At 38.5% G+C, this 12,908-nt stretch overlaps 1 protein-coding gene across 2 annotated transcripts in view; it reads right to left on the bottom strand.

The window, feature by feature from the left end:
- Positions 1 to 9,853, bottom strand: part of MYOM2 (myomesin 2) — a 224,338-nt gene extending 214,485 nt beyond the window's left edge. For both annotated transcript variants that reach the window (XM_082249653.1, XM_082249652.1), the window contains exon 1: positions 9,722 to 9,853. The gene's annotated coding sequence lies outside the window, so the exon portion shown is untranslated. The remainder of the gene's footprint in view (positions 1 to 9,721) is intronic.
- Positions 9,854 to 12,908: the final 3,055 nt, after the last annotated feature.

Here is a 12,908-nt window from a genome sequence, read left to right as displayed (position 1 = left end):
TGATATATTGGGAGAATTGGTTCACGCAAGCAAAATACAGGGGACAAAATGGGTGGGGTCTATAAGGGGTATGGCTTCTGAGAAATGGGAGGGGCCAAAATAGAAGGGCGGGGTCTTGCGCCCCCCCATCTTAAAACTTCACCAGCCGCCACTGGACAAAAAAGAAAAAAGGGGAAAACAAGGAGAGGGAACCCCATGGTGACCCCATGGATCACCTACAGTCACATGAGCAATAACAAACACAATTTAAGTTTAGAACTAAAAGCATATTACAATGTTTAAATACTTATGTGCATACATGAAGTGCCATCTGTTAAATATTTATGTGCATACATGAAGTGCCATCTGTGAGTACTCATATATGAATAAATATGCGTGAGGTCCAGCGCCCAGCCTGTATGTACGGCCGACACACTCGCCTAGTGATCTCCCTTAACTTTTCCCCAGACCATCCGGATCCCTTCTCCATCTCCCCGCGGATTCGGTATATTGCTTCTCCCCCACAGTGTCCTCTGTGACACCGAAGACACCAGGACCGGTTTGTGGCTTTTTTAACATCATTGTTTAAATAAACTTTCCTGTGATCATTGCTTACCACCTGTCTTCATCAAGGAGTATTAGTTTTTCATCACACCACTATGTGCCATCCCTCTTTTCAGCTCTCCCATTCATACACACTGGCAGCACTGTGTGTATATTTCAACTTATTGTTTTCATTCACACAATTTTGTGAACAATGATTCCCACAATTTAATTAGAGGTTGTCCGGAAGAACAGCGCCTGGACTTTTTTGGTTACTTTTTGGCTTTTAGTGACAGCTCTAAATTGCATTTTTTATATCAGCCAAGAGTTTTGTTTATTTCTACCAGCTATAAACCACTATATGAATGTGTAGCATTTTTATGGAAATTTGAAAGTGATTAAAAAAAATACACACACTGCATATTGTAGTCACCACTCTTTGAACAAGCTACATAATGACCAAAAGAACCAGGCAAATGTGTACCTACCCTTACCGATCCACCTTGAGAAAATATTAAACCTTAAGGGCTCTTTCACATGGGCGTTCCGATCAGATCCGCCTGTCAGTTTTTTAGGCGGATCTGATCGGATGACCCATTCAGCCCTATGGAGCAGTGGGTGTCACCGCTGACACCCGCTGCCATCCGCATCCGATCCTGTCCTTGAAATCCAGACGGATGGAAACCCTATTTTCCATCCATCCTGGGGATCTGATCGGATCGGATGAGAGCGGACAGGCGGTCCGCTTTCATCCGATTCCCCATAGAGAGGCAGCTGAGCGGGGCTCTAACACCTCCCTCTCCGCACACGGTGCGGAGACGGAGCTGTCATCTGCCGGCTCAGCGGGGATCGGCAGATCGATCCCCGCTGAGCAGAGAACGGTCCGCAGCGGAATGCGGACCGTGTGAAGGGGTCCTAAGACTAAGCAATATAAAAACAGGTGCACAACTATGCATACATATTATATATATTTATATATATATATATATATTTATATATAACCTATTTTATATATATATATATATATATATATATATATATATATAGATATATATATATCTATATATATATATATATATACATATATATATATATATATAAAATAGGTTATACTGGTCTGATCTTTTTTAACATGAAAATTCTTTTTGGTTTTGCTGAATGATTACTTTTTTTATTCTGTTAAGGCACCACATTCAGAATGTATGCTTGCTAGATTTACACAAGGACAAAATTATTTTCTTCTCCAGAGTCTCTTCCACTTATGACAGGTGTTAGGCATGATAATATCCAAAGCAGCCTTTGCAGCTGTTCCAAACATTCAGCATGGTTGCTAAGACTTCCATCCACATAAGCGCTTACACAAAATCTTTCTACATCGACTTAGACATGCACTCCTAAGATTGCAAGACAAGCGTCTGCTACTATGCCACTTTAAAACTATTTTGTTTCACAAACTCAAAGCCAATAACACATGTGCAATGTTACTTGAGTTATACAGATCCTTGAGGATTATGCTATAATCTTAAGTTATTTGCTATATCTTCCTTATAGGACATCAAGATAAAATTAGATGTGTTTAAATTAAAGTTGTAAAATATAGAAGACCTTAAATTTTTTTGGTTTTAGTCTTCATTTGTTTTCAGGCATAAAGTGAATATTCTCAGAATGACAGAGAAAACAGAAGTGTATCACATTTTGGAACATTCTATTTAAATCTACAATTCCACCCATAGCAGAAATTTCAAAGGAGTCATGAGTGCTCAATAATGCAATGGGCCAGGAAACAGCAGGTTGATATGCAAAATGCTGTAGTAGTAGTAGAGTCTGGTTTTATTTAGTATAATATAATCAAACTTTTTATATTTGTATTGGCAAATATATCAGACATTCAATATTGTGTTATTCTATAATATTTTAAAGAATTAATTCCAAAGTTAATAAATGTTATACATGTTGAAAAAAAAAAATCCTTAAATATACAACTGTGTCTTTCTACATAAACGAATAATAATTCAAACACTGAAAATTAAGTATAACTTTATTATTCAATAGGTTAAACATGGAACTTAAGAAATGAAGAGATTTCTAATGGCAGCCATATATCAAACATACAGCACCTTATTTACTAAAGAAGTCACTCTAGAAGGTGTTTGTTGGGGTTCAGGGGAAACTATTTTTTACTTTAAAATTGATGTGAACATGACTGGGTATATAAACTGAACACATGATAAAATAAAAATGACTTACTTAGTGAATTTGGCTCCTTTTGTTTACAGGAATTTTGTTATATATAGAAACTTATTTGAGCTATTGTGTCTGTCCTGTTCACTCATCACTTATCTGCATCCTGAAATGTCATGCAATACCATGCCCATAAGTCACTAAGATCAGCTGGTTTTAAAGTCAACATCAAGATTCTATTACACTCACATCTATCATATGGGCCTAGGTCCAACTTTAGATATACTGTAGTTAGAGCATTATAATAGCACATTTTCTGAAGCGCTCAATAATTTCTTTTTTCACATATCATAGCATAGCTTTCTTCATAGCACATTTTAAGGGGTCGAAGAACCTTCACAGAACACAAGACTCTTGCTACTCTTTCTGGGAACCCTTCACTTCCCGAAGTAAAGCTTCGGAGGAAGAATTTATTTCCTCCAGCTTTTCCTCACTCTTAGAAACAGAGACACCTTCTCAGGTCACTGGGCCTTTTCACAGAGATTGTGAGAACTATCAAATCAAGAAGCTCTAGTGCAGTGGTCCTCAACTCCGGTCCTCAGGACCCACTAACAGGCCAGATTTTAAGTATTACCTTGGGGAGATGCAGACTACAATACTGCAATCACTGAGCAGCAAATGAGATCACCTGTGATGTAATTTAGTTATCTTGCAAACCTGGCCTGTTAGTGGGCCCTGAGGACCGGAGTTGAGGACCACTGCTCTAGTGGACACAAAGGATACATTTAATCTCATCGCAAATCTCTTGTAAGAGCCTCATTTAAAACAAAAAACCTCCAAGAATGAGTGTAGTTTTTTTCTCCTAGTGAAAATGTAAGGAAAGCGTTCATGAGAAAGTACATGTAAGATTCCTAAGATCAAACTGTCACTCTCTGACTCCCAGTCTGTATACTACAGCAGTGAAACTGAACCTATTCGGCTTCACTCCAAGTCCCTGCCCCAGAACAGCAGCTTTAAATCAGAATCAGAAAACTGATGCTTGCTCATTAGCTATAATATCCTTTTATGTCCAGCAACACAAACCACCCATTTTAAATGGCAATGTATTTATTAGCCCACAAGTTACAGTGACACAAAAATGTCAGTCCAGGCAAACAACTTTGCTTCCAGTTTTACTGCTTTAGATTATCTAGTGTAATCATTTGGACCTCATTTATGGTCCAGTATCAAACAGGTAAGCCAAGATCTCCAGTACTGGACAACAGTCCAAGCATACAATTTTACACTATCCCAGGGAAAAGTCTATTTCAAACATACAACAAAGTTTGTTGCAAATTTAAGTTTTTTTTAATTTTCCTTTAGAACTCATTTGCACCATAATGCATGCATTAACATGTGTTGCATTGATGTATGCTGACGTGTATTTCACTTTGTTCTGGGTCCTTTTTTTAAAGAATGGTATTGACTTAAAATAAAGGGTGAATGCATTCAAAGTACTGCAGACAGGCCTTTTTTAGGCACTACAATACAATTCACTGGTCCCTTTAAAAATCATTGTAATTCATATGTCCACACATTTTTCCTGCATTGAAAATTGTAGCAAAATTATTTACAACTCTTTTGAAGCTAATAAACTCCAAGGTGATGGGCTATAAAAACAATCTTATTCAATAAATAAACCATTTAGTATTGATTGGCAATGTAACAAAAACAAGTTTTACCCACACTGTTGCAGTTGTGCATATAGTGATGACTTAGGAACCATTTGTGCTGGAATTGTAGTTTTTATAAACCCTTATCCACCAGAATCGCTTTAGGACCTGAGTGCTGACAGCTGAATATTTCAGATTTGGCTATGCATTAGTAAGTTTTAATCTTGACACAGAACTGGATGTCCTGTTTGGTTATTGGCAACATATTCTCTCATAGTTGCCAACATTTGAAAATATATAGGAGGGACACCAATACGCTAAAAGAAAAATGCAGCATGCAAAGCATGCCACCCATAAAGTACATAGGATTGTGGCCAATACTGTGGATGTGGTCAATAAAGTGGGTGTGGTTTTACAGCATATATCTTGTAGCGTCGTACCTTTCTCCCTAGTTTGCCATGTTTAAGGCAGGCAATAGATTATGCAACCCTGGGCTGCAGGAAAGAAAGTCATTTGGTTCCCCCATCAACACAGTCAGTGTTTATGGGGGAATCCCTCCCGCAGCGCTATTGTTTTCTCCCAGGGGGGGCAGGGTGCCATCCCTTCCAGGAGTACACAGTGATTACTGCTAGTGGCTATAGCGCCTGGCGATATTCACGCTAGAAATCCAACATGTTGGTTGCACCCAAGCCAAGATGAATCAACTTTGGTACAATCAGCCTGCCCATACATGACTTGAATCTCAATCGGCCTACAGTGCAGAATCAGCTGGGGTGGAATAGGGAATATAAAATATCAATTTTTCTGCTATATATATAAGGGCTGATTCACAGTAAAACACAGGCACTAACTCTTGTGAGTTGAGACAGCACATTCTTATTGAATGGGCTATAAACACATTTGAATGCGCAGATAAGTCACACCTGTAGAATGCCATGTAACTTTCTTGTAAACTGATATATAATGTTTTAACACCAGATGAAGAATCTGCCCCACCAAGTTGCTAGTGTTACCACTGATTATCACTTCTAAACTCCATGCATGCAGGGGCAGGTCTAAGCAGTGGGAAGATGTGAAGCCCAAGTGTATCCTAGACAAGTCTTTTCCTTTGGGGAACCCCAAAATACAGAAAATACAGAAGAGTGAATTAAAATATATGTAACCCCCCCCCCCTTATAAAAGAACCTATTCAGTTTAAATTGACATGAAAGGCAAAACATTTGTATACAAAAAAATATATATAAATAACTTGTTTTCCCTTTTTTATAAGTGATCACATACCCTTTGTTCCCAGCTGCAAAAAAAGTTATGGGAGAAGAAACAGCAGCACACTCGTCTCCCCAGTGAATGGCTGTGCGGGGGGGGACATGCCATGACAAGTCTAATCATTGGAGGAGAGCAGGCTCAGTTCCCAGAACAGCTAGAGAACTGACCACGCTGTGCTCTACCACCTAGTGCAGTCAGTTTTAATAAGGAAAGCAGATGGAATGGCAGGAACACCGGGTATTTTACACAAAGGAAGCAATACAAAGAGAACAGGAAACATCATCATACAAGTACATGCTACAGCAGGCACATACCAGGAATATGAAATGGGTTTACATATTTCTTTTAAAAAAGTAGTGCGTACCCATGCTATTAAGGACCTTGCCCTTAATAGAAAAGTATTCTGGAGATGGACAGATGGACAGAGTTTGCACTTTTTTATGGTCCTAACTAAGAACCTGTGACACTATAAACACCTAAGTACTAGCAAGATGTTTGTTCTATTAAAATGTGCCTTAAAGTGGATCTTCACTTACTTTTACAAATTTCATATATCCTTTTTCCCCCCTCAGCTTCATCTGCATTGCTTTAAGGATGGGGTACCCTTTTTTGAGGTGTGCAGCTGTGATCCTGCTTTTCTCACCTTGGCAAAAATGATGCCCCCTTCCCGTTTCAACCCTCCTGGGATACCTACATTACACATCCAAAGAGGCTTTGAAGTTATGTAGAACACACTGATCAGGCACATTGGAGCATTATCAGGTGGCTAGCTGCATGGACCCAAACCACCTTCTAATGATGTCATCAGAAACAAAATCAGAGATCAAAATTAACCCAAGGAAGTTAAGTTCATCTTAAAGCCATCAAGTTGTAAAGGCCTCTTCGTAAAACAAGGCTGTTTGCTAACAAATTGTTTTAAAGTAAATCTACTAAAATGCAATCTGAACCTGACTGGACATTCCGAGGTCGATTTACTAAAGTGAAATAGACTGTGCACTTTTAGTAAATGAGCTAAATATTTACTTTGCAAAGAATACCCAATCACATGTAAGGAAAATTTTAAAAAGCAGCATATTTGCTTGCAATTGATTGGATGATGGAAGTCAGCAGAGCTTCTGCTCATTTACTAAGCTCTGGAGCAACTGCTCTTGCAGGAGTGCAACTGTGCTTTGCTAAGTGCACAGTCTATTTGCCTTTGGCAAATCAATACCTCTGTGTCTGTAATAGGCTGAGATAGGGTGTGAGCGCAACTGGGAGTAGAAAAGGTCCTTGGCGCCATCACAAGCTCTGGTTCAGATTTGATTTATTTGGTTTTTGGTGGTGGGATGCAAGAGTTCCTGATGTTCTAAAATGTACCATGTACCTTGTGCAAATACTTCTAGCTACCAGTGTTAAGAGAGGCCTTTTGAATTAAATGTTACTGTGACAGCACAGAAGCTGTTAATAAAGAAAGTGATTTGGTTTCTAACCTCTTTTAACTGTCTTATAAGGAAGATGGCCCTCCAGCAGGAAATGGCTTATGAACCTGCTGGAAGGACTGCTAACATGCTAGCGTAGCCATATCCCAGCCACTAGGGGTAGCTGCCTTTACCGTGCAAGCTACACACAGCTGTAGTCATTTTAGCACAGCTTATTCTTGCCACTGTAATGGCACGTTTCCACTGCAAGTACCGGCTCGGCTCTACTCGGCCCTGCTTAGCCCTGCTTGGCCCTGCTTGGCCCTGCTTGGCCCTGCTTGGCCCGGTTTGCTTTTCCACTGCTGGTACCGCATGGTACGGTGTTGGAACGGTTCGGTACAGTACGGTATGGTTTGCTTTTCCACTAAAGTAGTACTAAAGTTAAGTGGGTGGGATAACAACGGGGTGGGTGGGATTCTCTGACCAATCAGTGGCTAGTAGTGACTGCATGCAAAGGATTGTGGGATATGGTACCGGGTATGGTACCTCTTGGAACCACAATTGAGTAGGTACTGTTTTTGAGAGCCGTACCGTTCGGTTCCATGCAGTGGAAAAGCGCCACCATACCGTACCTTCCCGAACCGTTCCTACACCATACCATGTGGTACCAGCAGTGGAAAAGCACAAAAGCCAGCCGAACCGTTCGGTTCCATGCAGTGGAAAAGCGCCATTAATCAGCAGAAACAGCCTCATATACTATGGTAGCATCAGTCTATCCTTGAGTTTACTGCTAGTATTCCAACTCATGTTGGACAGGCCACGAAACACAGACACTGCAGAACAGTGCCAACATTTCTGGAACTAACCTGCAGACTTCAAGACACTTGGTAACTATGGTTGCTAAGAGTTTCTGCACAAACCAGCTGTTTATACTAAGCAACAAAATAACACTACACAGTGTAAATACAACCAATCTCTTTCCCAAGTTACTTAGAAATAAAAAGGGATGAGCTGAAGCATGGCTTTTGCTAATATATACCAGCCAACTATTTATCAGATTATAGATGCTTTGCACAGCTTATAAATAATAGCATAATAAAAGCTAATTCTTGATTGGTTATTTAGATCACTGATTGCTTTACTCTGTTCAAGATCAGGAACCGGTTATGGAATATTGGAGCTGGCTTGAGACTTGTTTTTGAAGACACGACTTCTCAAGTTTTAATGTTTACCCCACCTTCTCTACGTGGAACATCTCTGACCTCTAACAAGCACCAGAGTACCAGGATACCTGATATATACATGATTGTTCCAGACCTTGTGAAGCAGCTAAGCAATTATGAGCTCACCAACCCAGCAGCATGTACCTTCACAATTAAGCCAGACAGCTACCTCCTCTATCCTATCATTCTAAAAAGATTTGTTTGTTTTACTTAATATTTTTTCATTAAAGTAATTTAAATCCAAACTATATTATTTTTTTAAGTTTGGAGTGGGCATTTTTTAAACCCCTTTTAGTTTTTCCCCCATTGTGGAACTTTCCATTCACTTTCTGTCCTGTAGGCAGAACATAAATTAAGGAGCCTTTACAAAGTAGAAATTGCAATTTCCCTTTTACAAAGTTGTCACTGAAACAAGTGTCCTCATAGAAACATTTTCCTTCTATTCCTTTTCTATTGACTCGAATGTTGAATTTTCCCTTCTCAGTCCTGGTAGTACTAGTCTTTAGCATAAAAAGAGACAAAAAAAAAAAAATGACGGGACCCAGCTTTCCGTTATTCTATTTAAAACTCAAGGAAAAAAGTTTTGACTTTAGATACACTCTAAGAAGGCAATGCAAACAGTTTGCAAAGTCCTGAAACCCACAGTAGCAAGATGTTATCATAGTCCTCTATGTGTTTTGAAAATAAAAATATTCTTGCTATATTGCTTGCTGTAGGTTTAATGCACATTCTTCTTTTATTTTCCAAATGGTTCCTTTTAAGCCACATTTACCCACATAAAAAGAACTTCCAACACACCTATGTTATTTTATGGGTTTACACTGATATTTCTGCAAACATAATAGATAGCATATGGAAGTAAATATATAATGTGGTGAAACAACCAGTTGTAAATGCCTTTAATAATGTATTTATTATAAAGCATAGAAAATATTTCTATGTTTTTCATCCCACAGATCTTACTTGGTTGTTCTGCAGTGAAATATCAGAATACGTAGTTGAAATGCATGGCATTTGCCTAATAATCCCATATTGCAAGCAATTGCCATGTAATGCCTTTAATACCACTCTGGAAGTGTTAGTTTATTAGCTATCTGGCTTGTATTCAAGGTGCTGAAGTACACAGATTTTTATAGTAGAATCTAGAGCTAAGAGAGCTCATTAGGTGATTCAGAGGCTTACAATAAATGCTTTTGAAAAGCTGCCATTCATTTTCTTCAGTCTATATAGTTCACATCTCACTTTTACTCTCTAAAAAAAACCTCAAAGACGTAAGCAAAAAAATAATTAGTTAATTAAATGCATTGACCTTGACATCATTAATTACCTAGATGCTGACTATTCACCTGTGAGCTAAATACACAGCACAACGGAAGGACACAGTTAACTTCAGAGCAAAGTGACATAACCTCTGTTAAGTAATTAGGTGCAATAGACTTTTCCACACTAATATATGTTTTACAGATGAAAACTAACTTACCAGTGATGAGAGGAGAACTAAAACCTTCCAAGCAGGGTATTGCAGAGTCTGTGTTAACCTACTAACCAGACCCAGGGTGATGAAAACAAAAATAATATCTATCTGTAAAGGAATGCTGCAGCCCTTCCATCCCATGTATGGCAAAGCATGATGCTATATATAGCTGCCATGGAGTTGGACTACCACACTTTTAGGTCATCCTGATAAAGTATATCTTAACTCTAAGCATATTAGTTCACATTTTGGTGGTTTAATCATGCATTGGTGAATACAGGATTTATTTTGTAAGATGCTATCTCAAAAATAATTTTAATCTTATCCTTTTATCTGATACTTACATTTCTAACACAACAATTTGGCATGTTAATATCTATCTATCTATCTATCTATCTATCTATCTATCTATCTATCTATCTATCTATCTATCTATCTATCTATCTATCTATCTATCTATCTATCTATCTATCTATCTATCTATCTATCTATCTATCTATCTATCTATCTATCTATCTATCTATCTATCTATCTATCTATCTATCTATCTATCTATCATCCTTATTGCTAGATATAACATATATTGTTATTTTTATCTTATTATCTAATGTACATTGCTGAAAAAAAAAATGATTGCAAACCAGTTACCAGTTACAAACCAGTTACCCTATTCCATAATACAAGGACAAATTTGTTGCTGCTTGTCTGTATATATAGACATGTAGTCATGTAATATGTTCCATTAATTTTAAGGATAGTCATAAACAATGTATTATGTTATGATATGATTTTTTTAAAGGCAGTGACATGCTTTTGAAATCTTATATCTATGATAAATATAGTTCTCTGAATATCTGTCTGTGTGTCTGTCTGTGTGTCTGTCTGTGTGTCTGTCTATCTATCTATCTATCTATCTATCTATCTATCTATCTATCTATCTATCTATCTATCTATCTATCTATCTATCTATCTATCTATCTATCTATCTATCTATCTATCTATCTATCTATCTATCTATCTATCTATCTATCTATCTATCTATCTATCTATCTATCTATCTATCTATCTATCTATCTATCTATCTATCTATCTATCTATCTATCTATCTATCTATCTATCTATCTATCTATCTATCTATCTATCTATCTATCTATCTATCTATCTATCTATCTATCTATCTATCTATCTATCTATCTATCTCTCTATCTATCCAGTGAGCTTGATAGACTAAAAGTCAATGCAGAAAAGCAGGGAGATATCATTAGGATGAAAGTTGGTATGCTTGTAATGCAGATTCTCTCAGTGAATGGTTTAAATGATCTTTGCTGCTCTGTTACAGAGAACTGGTACTCTGGAATGCAATGCAGAACTGAGACTTCTAGGATTGCCCATCTCCTGGGGTTGCTGCAAATTTTGCTGATTTTGCTGATTCCCCCCTTTGATCGCACGTCACTACCGTATTATACAAAGATGTAAGGTCAGAGAGAGCAATCAGCGTGGTAGAGTCAGAGTAAGGTCAGAGTGTTAATTAGGACCCAAAAGATCGACACTCCCAGAAGTGTCAGTAACTCTGTGGACTTTAGGAGAAATAGACAGATGAATGAAAGGTCCTCCTTTCCCATTCATAGAATGCTTTTTATTGTTTATAGCTATAGTACAGCTTCTATGAATGGAACAGAAGGAGGAAAAGGTGGGCATAGTCATCACTTTTGACGAGTGCCTATGACAGGTCCACTAGTTTGTATTAACCTCTACAGCACTGAAATATTACTGCTGGGGGTAAAGGGGAGGGACAAAGGACTTCAGAACTCAGGGCAGCCACCTGCACAAGGGACATTTCTCATTCAATGTAAGTACCCTACGTGCTCTGATTTAAATTACTTTAATGAAAAAAAAAAAAAAAGATGAAGTAAGCCTAGGCTTTAAGGCATTCCTTAAGCATTATATTTAAAGTATGTGTGTATTTTCAATGTTGAACCTCCCCCCACTGTATGGCATTTACAATAGTTTGTCTATTAGCCATAGAAATTAGCCCTAGAATTGAAAGAGGTAAAGAGGAACTACAGTGGACTGTGTATTGGCTCTACCCTCCTCTATTCAATATTGAGTTGGCCCACCCTTTGCAGCTATAACAGCTTCAACTCTTCTGGAAAGGCTGTCCACAAGGTTTAGGAGTGTGAGTCTATGGGAATGTCTAAACATTCTTCCAGAAGAGAATTTGTGAGGTCAGGCACTGATGTTGGAGAGAAGACCTGGCTTCCAGTATCCCCTCTAATTCATCACAAAGGTGTTCTATTGGGTTGAAGTCAGGACTCTGTGCATGCCAGTCAAAATCCTCCGCCCCAAACTCGCTCATCCATAACTTTATGGATCTTGTTTGTGCACTTGTGCGCTGTCATGTTAAAACATGAAGGGGCTATCCAGAAACTGTTCCCATGAAGTGGGGAGCATGAAATTGTCCAAAATGTCTTGGTATGCTGATGCCTTAAGATTTCCCTTAACTGGAATTAGGAGGCAAAGCCCAGTTCATGGATAACAACCCCACACCATAATCCCCCTTCTCCAAAGGATTTGGACCAGTGGACAAAGCAAGGTCAATAAAGACATGGATGAGTGAGTTTGGAGTGGAGGAACTTGACTGGCCTGCACAGAGTCCTGACCTCAACCGGATAAAACACTTTTGGGATGAAATAGCGTGGAGACTGTGAGCCAGGACTTCTCATCTACATCAGTGCCTGACCTCACAAATGCGATTTTGGAAGAATGGCCAAACATTCCCATAGACACACTCCTAAACCTTGTGGACAGCTTTTACAGAAGAGTTGAAGCTGTTATAGTTGCAAAGGGTGGGCCAGCTCAACATTGAACCCTACGGACTAAAACTGGGATTCCATTAAAGTTCATGTGTGTGTGTAAAGGGAGGCATCTCAATACTTTTGGTAATATAGAGTGTGCGCACACACAGGGACAAGCCACACAAATGTCATTCTTGCCTAGGTGAAAAATAAGGGAGTACTGCTTTGCAGCACAAATAAATGTCACAAAAAATAAATTATTTAATTGTGAAAGAGGGAGGGGGGAAGAGATAGGGCAACATGGCATTTCATGTTGCCTCCATAGACTTCAAAAGGATTTATCTTTTTAAGGTTTGCCAAAGTTTGAGCAAGATTCACCAAACTTTGGCCAATTGAAC

Source organism: Pelophylax lessonae, assembly GCF_965119305.1.
Source record: "Pelophylax lessonae genome assembly, chromosome: 3".
NCBI lineage: Eukaryota > Metazoa > Chordata > Amphibia > Anura > Ranidae > Pelophylax > Pelophylax lessonae.
The sequence above is the reverse complement of the archived record's forward strand: the minus strand, read 5'-3'. Positions and strand labels throughout refer to the sequence as shown.